At 37.4% G+C, this 14,575-nt stretch overlaps 1 long non-coding RNA gene across 1 annotated transcript in view; it reads right to left on the bottom strand.

Annotated features, from left to right (window-relative positions):
- Window positions 1-3,958: 3,958 nt before the first annotated feature.
- Window positions 3,959-14,575, bottom strand: part of LOC115030596 — a 12,225-nt gene continuing 1,608 nt past the window's right edge. The window contains exon 3 of the long non-coding RNA XR_003836181.1: window positions 3,959-4,010. This is a non-coding gene — a long non-coding RNA (uncharacterized LOC115030596). The remainder of the gene's footprint in view (window positions 4,011-14,575) is intronic.

Genomic DNA, 14,575 nt, shown 5'->3' with positions numbered 1-14,575 from the left:
CCCCCCCGAGCTTGTGACTCTAGCTGCATATGAATCAGAAGATGGCCTAGTTGGCCATCAGTGAAAAGAGAGGCCCATTGGTCGTGCAAACTTTATATGCCTCAGTACAGGGGAAGGACAGGGTCAAGAAGTGGGAGTAGGTGTGTGGGGGAGTGGGTGGGGGACCATGTGGGGGACTTTTGGGATAGCATTGGAAATGTAAATGAAATAAATACCCCCCCAAAAAAGTATAGTGTAACTAAAGTTTTATAATGTTTATATCTATTTGTAGAGTCTCTCTGTGTGTGTGTGCGTGTGTGTTTTAAAGAAAACTGGTTTATTCCACTCCTCATTTCTACCTTAAAAAGAAATGTGGTTCACTTTAAACCTGCCAGGTTCCCTTGGAACTTAGCAGTCTATTTGTCAATAGCCTTATTCTGTGTTCTTCTGAACAATCTCAGAGGTTGTCCCTTTTATAATATAATCTTTATTTTACTCTGTAGCACTGAATGGTGTAGATATGAAAAGGAGACATACATTAATTTTCTCAACATAAAATATAGAAGAATATGGTGTAAGTAAAAGTCTTTCAAACTTGGGAGTGAAATCCATGTGGTTTATGGAATGTCATTCAAGGATTTTTGTTTACTCTATTAAAAAACAAACATATAGATCCTACAGAAAATAAGTACTGTTGGTTTTCACATACTAAAAATCTGTAGGACACACAGATACTGGGAAATAAGCAATATTCATGGCAGGAAAAGCACCTAGCTACTTCCCAACATCTAAGAGGTTGGTTTGATTTCTAAGATTTCTCGAGGATAGTAACTGTTCTGCCTTGGCCTTCTCCACACCTCCCAGCCTGTCTCCTTGGCTGGCCACATTGTACTCAGGACTCTACTTATGTCCCATGTAAGAGCCTTTGCTTGCTTCTTTTCTCTGAAATCTTCTGCTTCTATATTTATGACTGGATTTCCCATCTTCTCTACTGCTAAATAACTAGCACCTTCTTAACGATGATTTCCCCACTCTCCTGCTGGAAGGGAAGCCGGACTGAACCTCTAAATCTACTTAACTTTTTTTCATATAATTTTCAACTTTTTTATACAGTAAATGATTTTATGTTTTTATTTGTATATATCATTTGTTTTTCACTTTGGAAGTTAGAGTCTAAGAGGGAATGAATTTTATTGTTCATAACCAGTTTCAAAAATACAGTCACTGTTTCTTTCCTTCCACATTGCTGGAGCTGCTGTAGCCAACTATCACAGACTGGGTGATGTGAGCCCAAGAAAATATCTTCCACAGTTCTGGATGCTTGGATTCCAAGATGGAGTTGCTGACATGTCCGATATTTCCTGAGCCCTCTTGCCTTACTTACACATGGATGCCTTTCCCCCATGTCCTCACACAGACTTTTTGCTGAGTGAAGAGACCCTGGTACAATCACCTAGCAAAACTTACTGCAGCTTGAGAGACAAACTGCCTCAGTCAACTGATGACTACATTTTAATTATTCAGAATTATTCTTACTACTATGTTCAGAAACATGCAGAAGCTTATTTTATAAAGAAAAAGAAAAGATATTAGATACTTCTTATTGAGGCTCCAAATGTCTAGCAATGAGGTCTTATTGGTAAACCAACTATAGGCTCCACTAAACAATAATGGGAACATAAGCAAAACTCTACTGTTCATCTCTGCATTGGGTAACATCTACTCATACATAACTTTGAGATGAATGAAGTCACATAAGGATTGATTTTCAACAATGGCTCTCAGAAACATGATGTGATATGAGAGAAAAATATTTTTCTTTCTGCATCATCAGCTAGAAAACTTCCATGCATCCAGTAAATCTTTTTACTTCTTAAACATACATTCAGATACCCAATATATATGCTGAACTATAAATTAAAATAAGCTATACAAAATGCTCACTCTGAAATGTGTGCCTGCCTGTGTCCCATATTCCATTTCAGTGCTGGAATTACTAAAATAACTAGTGAGACTGTTCAGTCCTAGGGTTTGCAACTTTTTTTTTTCAATGCCTTAATCCCAGGGCAAACATCTTTGAGATGCTAGATGCTAGAATTCAGTAAACAAAAAATAAATTTCTAGTTATTACAATTAACATATGCTATTTAATCATGTATTCCTCTAGGAGAAATCAGCTATTTGAAGAAAAATCTATTCCTAGGATCTGAATTCTGCTTTTCACAATGGTACAAAGATCAAAGAGAATATGTTTTCTAATTTTTGAACACTACCAATGTTCATCATACTGCAAAATGGAATTACTTAGGGCTATTATAAAGACCCCTGTAGTTTTGATCCTATAAATTGAAGGTCGTAATACAGGTACATAATTAATTGTAGACTATTTAATGTCTTTCAAATAAATTGGAAATAATAAGGCACCTGGTACTTGAGTATTTATTTTAAATATATCACCAAGTATAAGAAACTGTGTGATGTGTTTGAAATATTTAGTAGAGATACCTTACTTAAATTCAGCATTATGTATTATATTAAAACTGTATATTTTATAATGTAAATAATATCTGTTGTGGTACAACTGGAGAGTTTATCATCAAGCAATATTTGTTAATTGCCAGGGAAACCAGAAACAATACACAGCTGCTAGGTCAGCATTTTGCCTGCCAAAATTTGAAAGAACAGTCATCATTAATGATTTTAATCTTTTGGTCAGTAGTGTTCATAATGAAAAATTATTTCAATTAAAATGTAAAAAAATCATTCAAAGTGTGCAATGCTAAAGTATATAACTTGTGTTTTATTATTTTCCAAGAGTTGGGAAATTCTTGTGTAGTGGATTTATCCTGTATATTTTTAATGTAGTACTGGGGTTTATTATTCAAGAATAACCTTCTCAATTTTGCAATTTCCTTATCATTCCAAAAGGAAACTCATTCCCTGATCATCTTTTCTCCTTTCATAATGACCAATATATTTCATTCTTTCCATTACAGGACACTTTGATGAAGAGTCCATTTATAGAAAATTGAGATGCATATTCTCAGTGGATGAAGGCAACTGTATCATCTACATTTTCCATGACTCAGCCATGCCCTTTGTTCTTGGATGTGAAAATCTGTTTTCACACTCAGTTGGAAAGCCAGCATGGTTCGACCAGATGGCTGCTGACCTTCAGGCAATAGAGAGGGGAAGAGATTCCCAACTGCTCTCTTTACTTTAGATAGTGATCTCATTTGGAGCAGCAGCCTGGAGAAGCAAACACCTGAAAAATAGACTCTCACTATACTCTTCTGGATATCTGTTGTGAAACCCTAGGTTGCCTTATTTTTATGATGTCAGTGCCTTGTATCAGTTTCATGTCCATTATTCTTTATCTATTGAATACCAGTTACTAACATTGTAATGCCTTCTAAGTTTAGAGGATATCTGAGTTCAGAAGCCATGGGGTATTGAGGTATTGAAATATCTTTTCTTATTTTTATAATCCTGCTCCTAGGATATGATAGACACAGAATGAATTTTTACAATGTAAATGATAGGAACTGTTTTATGAATGACCCATTCAGAAACACAAAACATTGTTAGAATTATCTCATGCCGTAATATGAGCTTGATATAACTTAATAAATGGAAGAAATGGTGCATGAACTAGTGTTTCTGACCAACTCTACTGTAAAGTATTTAGTTAAAAATGTTCTAGACTTTTTCCTTTTCATTACTCTGAAAATATGATTCAGCCAGGATTTAAAATATTCCTAAAAATAATAAAGTACTTTTCATGTAGGTTGTATTTGAGGCTCTAACTTTACTCTTTTATTTACATGCTCAACATTCACAGCAGCATGGAACACTTACCATTACATGTGCTTGAAAACTGAAAAAGCTCATGAAGCTTGAAGGAGGTCCCCATAATCTTTTTCCTCTGTCATTTATGTCAGGTTATATTTTCAAGCTGATTTGACCTGACATCTCTTCTCAAGGACATCTGGGTGTGCCGTGTCATCGGTCCTCTCTTTATCTCTTGCCATCTAATTCAAGAAAAACTGACATTTTGCTGAACCTTGTCTTTAACTCTTGGGCCTGAAGGCATTAAATGAGTAAAGCAGGAATTAGGTCATTTGAGAATAAACATCCATTTATTGGGCCATAGATCAAGGGAGATCTCAAATGTGGCCTTTGTTATGGGGTATAGCTGACTCTAGTATTACATACATATTGATTCACAGATGAGCAGACTCTAGCATACTATGATGTAAACACAGTTCCTCTACAAACTATATTTACACATTAGAATCAAAACGTTCTTTTTAAGTTCTTTCACTTGACTTGCCATAAATCACCATCCGTCATGACATGACACAGAGCACACTGGGATGATGGCTCTGTGAAGACAATGGGTGTAGTGTTGACTAAGTTGCTTTATGACAGGTCCGTGGCTGTTACCTATTCATTGCCTTTACTCACTAGCACATACATGCTGGCCTTAATGGACAAAGTTTTTAAACCAGAATGTGCAAAGATACATAATTTTCTTTCAATGCTTTATATTTATATCCTCCATAATAGAACCTTGGCATAAAGCTAAGAATTTTCTTTCTTGCCCTATGTCTTGTTTCTTCTGACTCATAGTTATCCATTCTACATATATTTACCATCAAATACTTACTGATTTACAAAAATGAAAAGGATTTTTGTATACTTGATAGTCACTCAGAAGAAAACCATTATAAATCATAAAGACCTAACATTTTTATCTTGAGGAAAAACATAATTGGACTGAAGGTTATTTCCTGGGAACTTCTGAAAAAGCCAAATAACAGCTTTTCAACATATTTTGCATTAAGTATCTTCAAAGTGATGCATGAAAATAGCATCTGGCAATGGCTTGGTACAAGGGGTAACAGGACCACAGTGTTTTAATGCATCTGTCTATACTTTAGACTCCATTCACAAATTTGTTTTGATGTACTTAGGGTACTTTTACTTGAATTTTTATTTATTATTTAACACAAACCTAGTCTTTTCATAGTCTTTGCTTTAAAACTAACACAATTGATATAAAACCTTTGTTGGGTTTTGAAGGAAATTAAGCCCTCAGTCATCTGAAATACCCAAAGCAACACAGTTTCTTTAAATATATGTCTTGTTGTATTGTTAAGAAAACTCCCTTTATAATCCACCAACCTCACATTATTATTCTTGAGGATATCTGGAGTTATTCTTCTCAACATTAAAAGAGTTAGTTGTTTAAAGTGATGGCACTGGAGGGAAAAGAGTACCTTGTGTCTAATAATAGCTATAATTCAATAAGGATTCCTTGGCAAAGGGTAATAATAGCAGATTTTTGAATCCAGCTCTTACATATTGTTTTCACTGCTAGGGAGCCATCTGATTTTGAGTTACTAAGTCTGACTTATGAAAGCAATTGAAGAAGTAGATCATATATACCGTGTTTTGGCATCTGTGTCTTAATCTTCTTCTAATAGTAATGACTTTTATTAAATTGAGCTATAAAAATAGTTGAATAAATATGTGCATTGAATATTGTATTTAAGTCAGTTCACTTTAGTTTTATTACATGGTACAAAATATAAGACATGGTGTTGAAATAATCTTTTGTACACTGTAAAGATTGTCTTTATATTACTGAAATGCAAATGTTTGTCTCTGTACCAACAGAATGCTGAGTACTGTCTGGACATTGGCATTGTTTGTTATTTGTATGAAGCATTCTTGTGTCTCAGTGTTTTGTAAACATTTTTCTCCATCACCTTCTGATTTGTTTAATAAAGATCTGATGGCCTATAGCAGGGCAGGAGAAGAGAGGAGAGGTGAAATATCCAGGCAGATAGGAAATTGTGGAGAGAATCAGAAGCAGGGAATTCACCAGGGAGAAACAGAGGAAAGGTCAAGTACCTGGAATGAAGGAGAAGCAACAGGCCATGTGGAAGAATTTATATTAGAATACATGGGATAATTAAGTTATACAAGCTAGTTGGGAATGAACTTAAGCTATAAGGCCTAATCATTAAGAGATAATAAGTCTCTGTGTCATTATTAGAAGCTGGCAGGTTGAAACAGTCTAGCGACAACATGACAGGTATCTTATTAGTTTAGTAAATGGTTTTTGAACTCACTATTTCAGATTACAGGGCATTTAAACACCTAACCCCATATATCAACCCTGTAGAATATTTCAGTTTTGTTCACCCCATTCATGTATTTGTAAGTTCAGAAGCAAGGACTTACAGTAAGTTTTCTATAGTATATCCAAGATAAGAATGTTTTATCTCACAAAAAGGGACCTTGAGGAGAATATTTAATGCATCTTGAGAGGGAAGTGTAGTTTAGATCTTGAACCCAAAACCTATGTGTTTTGATCTCCATTTTAGCATTAGTGAGAGATGCTGAAACCCTTCACAACTTGGGCCCAGTTAAAAGGTTTCAGAACATTAAAGGCCGATCCTTTAAGTGAACTATGGGGCCCTCCTGCATTTTTGCTTGTATTTTGTTCCTCCTCCTGCCTCTCTTCTAATGTGCAGTTACCTTAAAGAAACAAAATTAGTTGATTATAAACTAGAACCTCTGAATCCATGAACCAGAGTGAGCATTGTCTCTTCACAAGTTAATTATGACAGATATGGTCACAGTAAGAAGAAGCTGACCCAAAGACAGTTGACACATAATTGTTGCACTTATGTGCTTCAGCAAAATAAAACTGAATATAGTTCCACAGTGGAAACAACAAAAATAACAGTATAGTAAGGCACAATTGTTCCTTTGTTCTAAAAGTCTCTCTTACCATTCATGACATCTGACAAGTTCCTTCCAAGCTTTTAATACAGCCCAGCTATCATTCTTTCTAAATGTCTTTAAAAAAAAAAAAAAAAACTAGATATTTCCAGGGATCCATCCCATAATCAGCCTCCAAACGATGACACCATTGCATACACTACCAAGATTTTGCTGAAAGGACCCTGATATAGCTGTCTCTTGTGAGACTAGGCTGGGGCCTAGCAAACACAGAAGTGGATGCTCACAGTCATCTATAAGATGGAACACAGGGCCCCAATGGAGAAGTTAGAGAAAGCACCCAAGGAGCTAAAGAGATCTGCAACCCTGTAGGTGCAACACCATTAGGAACTAACCAGTACCCCGGAGCTCTTGTCTCTAGCTGCATATGTATCAAAAGATGTCCTAGTTGGCCATCACTGGAAAGAGAGGCCCATTGGACATGCAAACTTTATATGCCCCAGTACAGGGGAATGCCAGGGCCAAAAAGTGGGAATGGGAGAGTAGGGGAGTTGGGGAGGGGGAGGGTATGGGGGACTTTTGGTATAGCATTGGAAATGTAATTGAGGAAAATACGTAATAAAAATATATTTAAAAAAAAAGAAGGTAATGACAGACTTTTCCTCACTGAAGAAAAAATAAATTGCCATTTTAAAACTTTGAAGAAAAAAACTAGATATTTTCTTTATTTATATTTCAAATGTATCCTGTTTCCTAATAATTTCCAGTCCAAAAGCCCCCTATCCTCTCCCCCATCTCCATGCTCCCAAACCTACCCATTCCAACTTCCTGGCCCAGGCATTCCACTATACTGGGGCATAGAACCTTTACAGGACCAAGGGCCATCCTCTGCTACATATGCAGCTAAAGCCATGAATCTCTCCTTGTGTTTCCTTTGATTGGTGGTTTAGTCCCAGGGTGTTCTGGGGTTACTGGTTAGTTCATATTGTTGTTCCTCCTAGGGGGCTGCAAACTCCTTCAGCTCCTTGGGTCCTTTCTCTAGCACCTTCACTGGGGACCCTGTGCTCTGTCTAATGGATGACTGTGAGCATCCACTTCTGTATTAGTCAGGCACTGGCAGAGCCACTTAGGAGACAGCTATATCAGGCTCCTGTCAGCAAGTTCTTGTTGGCATCTGCAATAGTGTCTGGTTTGGTAGTTGTTTATGGGATGGATCTCCAGGTGGATTAGTTTCTGGATGGTCATTTCTTCAGGCTCTGCTCTGAACTTTGTCTCTTTAACTCCTTCCATGGGTATTTTGTTCCTCCTAATAAGAAGGATCGAAGTGTCCACACTTTGTTCTTCCTTATTCTTGAGTTTCACATGTTTTGCAAATTGCATCTTGGGTATTCTGAGCTGCTAGGCTAACATCCACTTATCAGTGTGTGTGTACCGTGTGTGTTCTTTTTGTGATTGGGTTACTGCACTTAGGATGATATCCTCCAGATCTATCCATTTGTCTAAGAATCTCATTAATTCATTGTTTTTAATAGCCTAGTAGTACTTCATTGTGTATTTGGAACATTGATGTTCAGAATTTAGAATTCATCCTGGTAAATTTTACCTTTGATAAGTACGAAGTGTCCCTCCTTATCTTTTTTGATAACTTTAAGTTGAAAGTCGATTTTATTTGATATTAGAATGAGTACCCCAGCTTGCTTCCCAGACCATCTGCTTGGAAAATTGTTTTTCAGCCTTTTCTTCTGAGAAAGTGTCTGACTCTGCCCTGAGATGGGTTTCCTGTATGCAGCAAAATGCTGGGTCCTGTTTATGTAGCCAGTCTATGTGTTTTTATTGGGGAATTGAGTCCTTTGATATTAAGAGATATTAAGGAAAAGTTATTGTTCCTTCCTGTTATTTTTGTTGTTAGAGTTGGAATTTTGTTCATGTGGCTATGTTCTTTTAGGTTTGTTGAAAGATTACTTTCTTGCTTTTTCTAGAGCGTACTTTCCCTCCTTGTGTTGGAGTTTTCCCTTTATTATCCTTTGAAGGGCTGTGTTTGTGAAAAGATATATAAATTTGGTTTTGTCATGGAATACCTTTGTTTCTCCATCTATGGTAATTGCTAGTTTTGTTGAGTATAGTAGCCTGGGTTGGCATTTGTACTCTCTTAGGGTCTGTATGACATCTGCCCAGGAACTTCTGGCTATCATAGTCTCTGGGGAGAAGTCAGGTGTAATTCTAATAGGCCTGCCTTTATATGTTACTTGACATTTTTCCCTTACTGCCTTTAATATTCTTTCTTTGTTTTTTGCATTTGGTGTTTTGATTATTATATGACAGGAGAATCCAATTTTCTGAAAACCACCAGACTGATTTCCAGAGTGGTTGCAATCCCACCAACAATGAAGGAGTGTTCCTCTTTCTCCACATCCTTGCCAGCATCATTGTTTTTAAAAGCTGATTAGTACTCCACTGTGTAAATTTTCTGTATCCATACCTCTGTTGAGGGGCATCTGGGCTCTTTCTAACTTCTGGCTATCATAAATAAGGCTGCTATGAACATAATGGAGCATGTGTCCTTATTACATTTTGGAGCATCTTCTGGGTAGATGCCCAGGAGTAGTATTACTGGGTCCTCAGGAAGTACTATTTCTGATTTTCTGAGGAACCACCAAACTGATTTCCAGAGTGGTTGTACCAGCTTGCAATCCTACCAGCAATGGAGGAGTATTTATCTTTCTCCACATCCTCACCAGCATGTGCTGTCACGTGAGTTGTTGATCTTAGCTATTTTTACTGGTATGAGGAAGAATCTCCTGGTTGGTTTGATTTGCATTTCTCTGATGCCTAAAGGTGTTGTACATTTCTTTAGCAGCTTCTCAACCATTTGGTATTCCTTTGTTTAGAATTCTTTGTTTAGCTTTGTACCCCATTTTAAATAGGGTTATTTGTTTCTCTGGAGTCTATCATCTTAAGTTCTTTGTATATATTAGATATTAGCCCTATATCAGATATAGGATTGGTAAAGATCTTTTTCCAGTCTGTTGGTCACTGTTTTGTCCTATTGACAGTGTCCTTGGCCTTACAGAAGCCTTGCAATTTTATGAGGTCCCATTTGTCAATTCTTGATCTTAGGGCATAAGCTATTGGCGTTCTGTTCAGGAAATTGTTCCCTGTGCCCATGTATTTGAGCTCCAGGAAACTAAACCACCAACCAACGAGTACACATGGTGGGACTAGTGACTCCAGCTGCATATGTAGCAGAAGATGGCCTGTTCAGTCATCAATGGGAAGAGAGGCTCTTGGTCCTCTGTAGGCTCTATGCCTCAGTGTAGGGAAATGCCAGGGCCAGGAAGCAGGACTGGGTGTGTTGGTGAGCAGGAGGAGGGGGAGGAGAGAGGGAGTTTTTGGAGGCGACACCAGAAAGGGGGATAACAATTGAAATGCAAGAAAGAAAATATGTAGTTAGAAAAAAGAAGAAATATGTATGAAAGAAATGAAAAAAAGAGAGAGAGAGAGAGATTTAGTTAATGCAAGAAAGATATTTTACTTTTAGCAATGGAAGGTGATTTTTTCCTTTTGTTTGTTTATTTGCTTGGATATGTTGGTTATTAATAATAAATTTGTACTAATTGAAAATAATAAATCCTTAATTCTAAGAAATAGTCTCCAAATCAATTTCAGAGGATATTGTTTTAAGTTTATTCGATACATATGAAACTAAGAAAATTTCCTGGGCAATCTACTCATATTTCGTGAGGGAATAATTTAGTCTGGAACGATCATTGCTCTGGAAGATTGGGGAAATTCTGGTCCCCAGATTATATTAGAATACAAGTAGATTTTCATTGCTCTTCACACTATTCCAAGCAGCATTCTTTAAGAAATTCTAGTACCTGTAAGCCTATTTGCCAAAACCTGTGAATATGTCTTACCTGAAGCACAGAGACAGTGAGACACAAAACTAATTTATTGGATGGGTAATGTGAGCAAGCTATGTTAACTCCTTTCAGGCCCTCTAGGTAGTTTCCATTATTGTTATGTACAGGGAGTGGATTTCATGTAAAAGCTAAGCACAAGAGAGCAAGTTTACTCCATAATTATTCTGTTAAGTTTCCTCATAATTTATCTGTCTTAAAAATATAAATCAGGTCAGATAGAGTTTACCTTTAACCTGCCTTTTTGCTGATTATTTTTAAATGACTAGAAAAACTATCTACACTAATGCATGGAAATATAGTTCACTACAGGTAAATGCAAAATAATGAGCTTTTGAGTAAAGAATATAAACTTGGAAGATCTGCCTAATGGAGAGGTGCTACTGCAAGGGAATTCGAAACACATTTGAGAAGCTGTTGTGAAGACTATCCATTTAGCCTTTTGCTCTACATATAATTGCAGAGAGATAATCAAAATCACTAAAAACAAAATATCATAAATCAAAGACAGAATTACTGATATACAATGTAAGTATACATTTGCAACCCCCCCTCTCAATGCACACCCTGGCCACTTTGTTTTCCAATCAAGCCATCAAAAGACTTAAAAACAGACTAACTGCTGCTTCCAAAATAACTCTGAAGTTCAAAATGAGTTCTATGAATTTGAAAGCCAGAATTATCTACAAAAGTGGTAAAATTACTACACTGGAAACAAACAGAAAAGTAAGAAGATTCTATGTCACAATAATAGAAAATGGGGAAAAAGTATAAAACATGTTTTACAAAATTACATAAATATGAATGTGTTTTTAAAATCCTCTGAAGCACGGTAATCAGTGACATAAATATACAATTTAAATGACAGATTACAGCATCTTGAAGGAAATACAATAAATTATGGTAGGAAACCAACAAATTCAAATTAAGTATTAGTTCATCAGCTTTTGAAATGACACTAAAAGAGTTCAGTTCCCTGAAGTCAGCGTTCTGGTTAACCCCAAGTTTAAATAAAGATTTATAGAGAGAATATTCAGCTAGAGTACAGTGAGTATAACGATGAAAGTGCTCCAAATTTACACGAGAGTCATTAAAATACATCCCAGAAGATGTAAAATTCACAGGGAAAAAGCTGAAAGATTTGACAAAATTGGACTTTGATTAATAAAGTGTAAATCTCTCTTGCAAAAGTATAGGTAACAAAACCTAAGTTACATTAAATATTTATGTTTTTCTAATTTTTTAATTAAATAAATATATTTGAGACAAAAATATCTCCAAATCACTTAATAAAATCACTTTTGTTTTCTGAACTTTCTGAAGTTGTTTTTAACTTTCTGAGGCCATATTGGGATTCTCATTTTACCTTTTAATCTTCACGTATAGATGAAATACTTCACATTTATCAGACTTCTGGCACCTTTTTAAACAAAGTGAAGGTACCTAAGCAATATGGGATGGCCCCTTCCAGATCCCCTGGTTAGGCACAGAACATACTCAAACACCAATTTCCAACACAAAAAGATTCTTTATTAAGCAAGACAGAGAGGCATGGTGGCTGAATGTGAATTGGGCAGAAACAGCAGCAAATGGCTTTGCAGGAGTGCCTTTCAAAGGGAAAAAAGACGAGGTTTGGTCCATGTTGAAATGAGCTAGGACTAGTTGGTAGGTTCTGAATGAACTGTGGGGGTCAGGCTCAAAATGAGTCAGGTTGTCAGGAAGTGGCCAAATGAAGGAATAGTCCTTAATAGCCAGCTTTAGAAATGTGGTAGTTTTAGAAATGTGGCTAAATAAGTGAATCTAATTGTAGGAACAAAAAAAGGGGGGCCCTGGGGAGGTCCTGGGGAAGAAGAGGAAGGAAAAGGGGCCAAACGTCTGACCATAGATCCTGTGCTCTAGGCAGGCGGACACAGGCAGAGCTGCTGGACACTTTTCCACTCCGCCCCAGTGAGCATGCCTAACCCACGGGGTGGGGGGTGGATAAGGGGCAGTCCCTTCCCAGGGACCCCAGCGCTACCTTACTAAAGCCCCAGGGTTGTAGGAGAGAGGGAATAGGGGAGGAATTTCCCAACACTGACCAGAGTCTGCAGAGGGTCTTGATGGAGCAGAGACTCTCTATGGTTTAAGAGTTTTATTATGGAAATGAAGGGGGAAAGAGAGAAGTGGGGGGGGGGAGGCTAGAGAAAAAGAGAGAAAGAGGGAGAGAAAAGAGGAAAGAAGAAGACAAAGAGAAAGAGAAGTGAGAGGTAAAGGAACAAAGGAGTAAGAGTAAGAGAGTGAGGTGGGGGTCTAACAGCCCCTTTTATTGTCTTCACTGTTGCTAGGTCAGAAGCTTGGGCCATTGCTTACCTGACTACTGACAATGCTTCTCTTGTGGGGGCTGTGGGAGGAGGTAACTAAGACATGGGCCAGAGTTCCAGGAGCATGAGGGAACTCCTACCGTGTCATGAAGGAGAAGTATGACCATCAGGGTTCAGACCTCAGCTCAACTGGATACCAGCCTGCAATTCCCCACATCTAATGATTTAACAAGAAAGAGGGAAGGGGAGGGTGTGGTGTGCTGGCAGCTCAATGCTATGCTTAGGTATGTTAGAGCCTTTTACTAAGTATACTGTTAAACTCAAGATTTCTGAGACAAGAGTGTCTGGAGGAGAATGAAACAAATACCATGAAGTGAATCAGTGGTTACAAGCTGACAGCCTATGTTCTACTTGACAGCTTTCCAGATTGTTCTTTGTATGTTCTGCTCAAGATAGTTTCTCTTACTATCCTAAAAACACTTTGGATAGCTCACTCCTTGCAGCTCAAAAGCATAGTCATTTCATTACATGTCAATTCAGTCATTATCCCACATTCCCGTGAATCAGAATCCCATGACCCTAGTCCCTTGATTCTTAGAGACAACAGCACAATTTTTTCAACATTACAAAAATATTCACAGATGTCTGTCATTAATAAGCACACACAAGAAGATAGCTGGTTGGAACCCCAGTCCCTGTTCTGAAATTACCATTCCTACAATGCTTGGACCTGAACCAGAATTCCCCCCTATCTTAGACTGACCTGGAATCTCAGAATCTTCCTGCAACTTTAAGCACAAACAAAAACTTAGCTGGGTGGGATCTTGTCCTGTGATCACTACTCCGTAAAACCTCTTTATCTCCTTCCTTGGTATCTTTCTGAAAAACTGGCTCATAGTGCAGCTTACCCTGTTCTTTTAGATCTGTTAATCTCCTTATGTAATTTATATTACATCCTTATATTTTGCATAGTTGAGAAATTATATATATTTGAACTCATGTTTTCAGAGTTCTTTTGAACAGCCTTAATGGTGGACCTAGAGATCTCAGCATTTACCATTTTTTCTGAGACATAGACACACCCTCACTCCTGGACTGTTTCTAATTATCATGGAGTTATTAACCTTGTTAACCTTGGCAGGGAGAATATTTCCCAAAAGAGGAACAAGAAGTAATACACACAAACCAAACACACCACACACACACACACACACACACACACACACACAAGCCTTACAACCACAGCAACCACTGACAGTTGTTGAAACAACATGATGCCCTCTTTCAGGGGAGGGAACCATGTCACACTATCCCTACCATGGTCAAGCCAAACTCAGCGATGGGGAGCCATAAATGTTGCTTTGGGGAAACACTGCTTCTTATCTGGCTTTCATTCTTGTGGGGTTAGTGAGATAGGCACTCAGAAAATTTCATTGCATGGATAACATATCTGAATTAGCCATAGGATTGATTATAGGACAGAAATACCTAGTTTTTACAGTCTACTTCCTTCTACCTTTTAGGTTCTGTGTGTTCAGAAAATGATGAATGATGGCAGAAGAGTAAATGAAATCTCTCTCTCTCTCTCTCTCTCTCTCTCTCTCTCTCTCTCTCTCTCTC

Source organism: Mus caroli, chromosome 3 (genome assembly GCF_900094665.2).
Source record: "Mus caroli chromosome 3, CAROLI_EIJ_v1.1, whole genome shotgun sequence".
NCBI classification, from domain to species: domain Eukaryota; kingdom Metazoa; phylum Chordata; class Mammalia; order Rodentia; family Muridae; genus Mus; species Mus caroli.
Note: the sequence above shows the minus strand (reverse complement) of the source record. Positions and strands in the feature narration are given on the sequence as shown.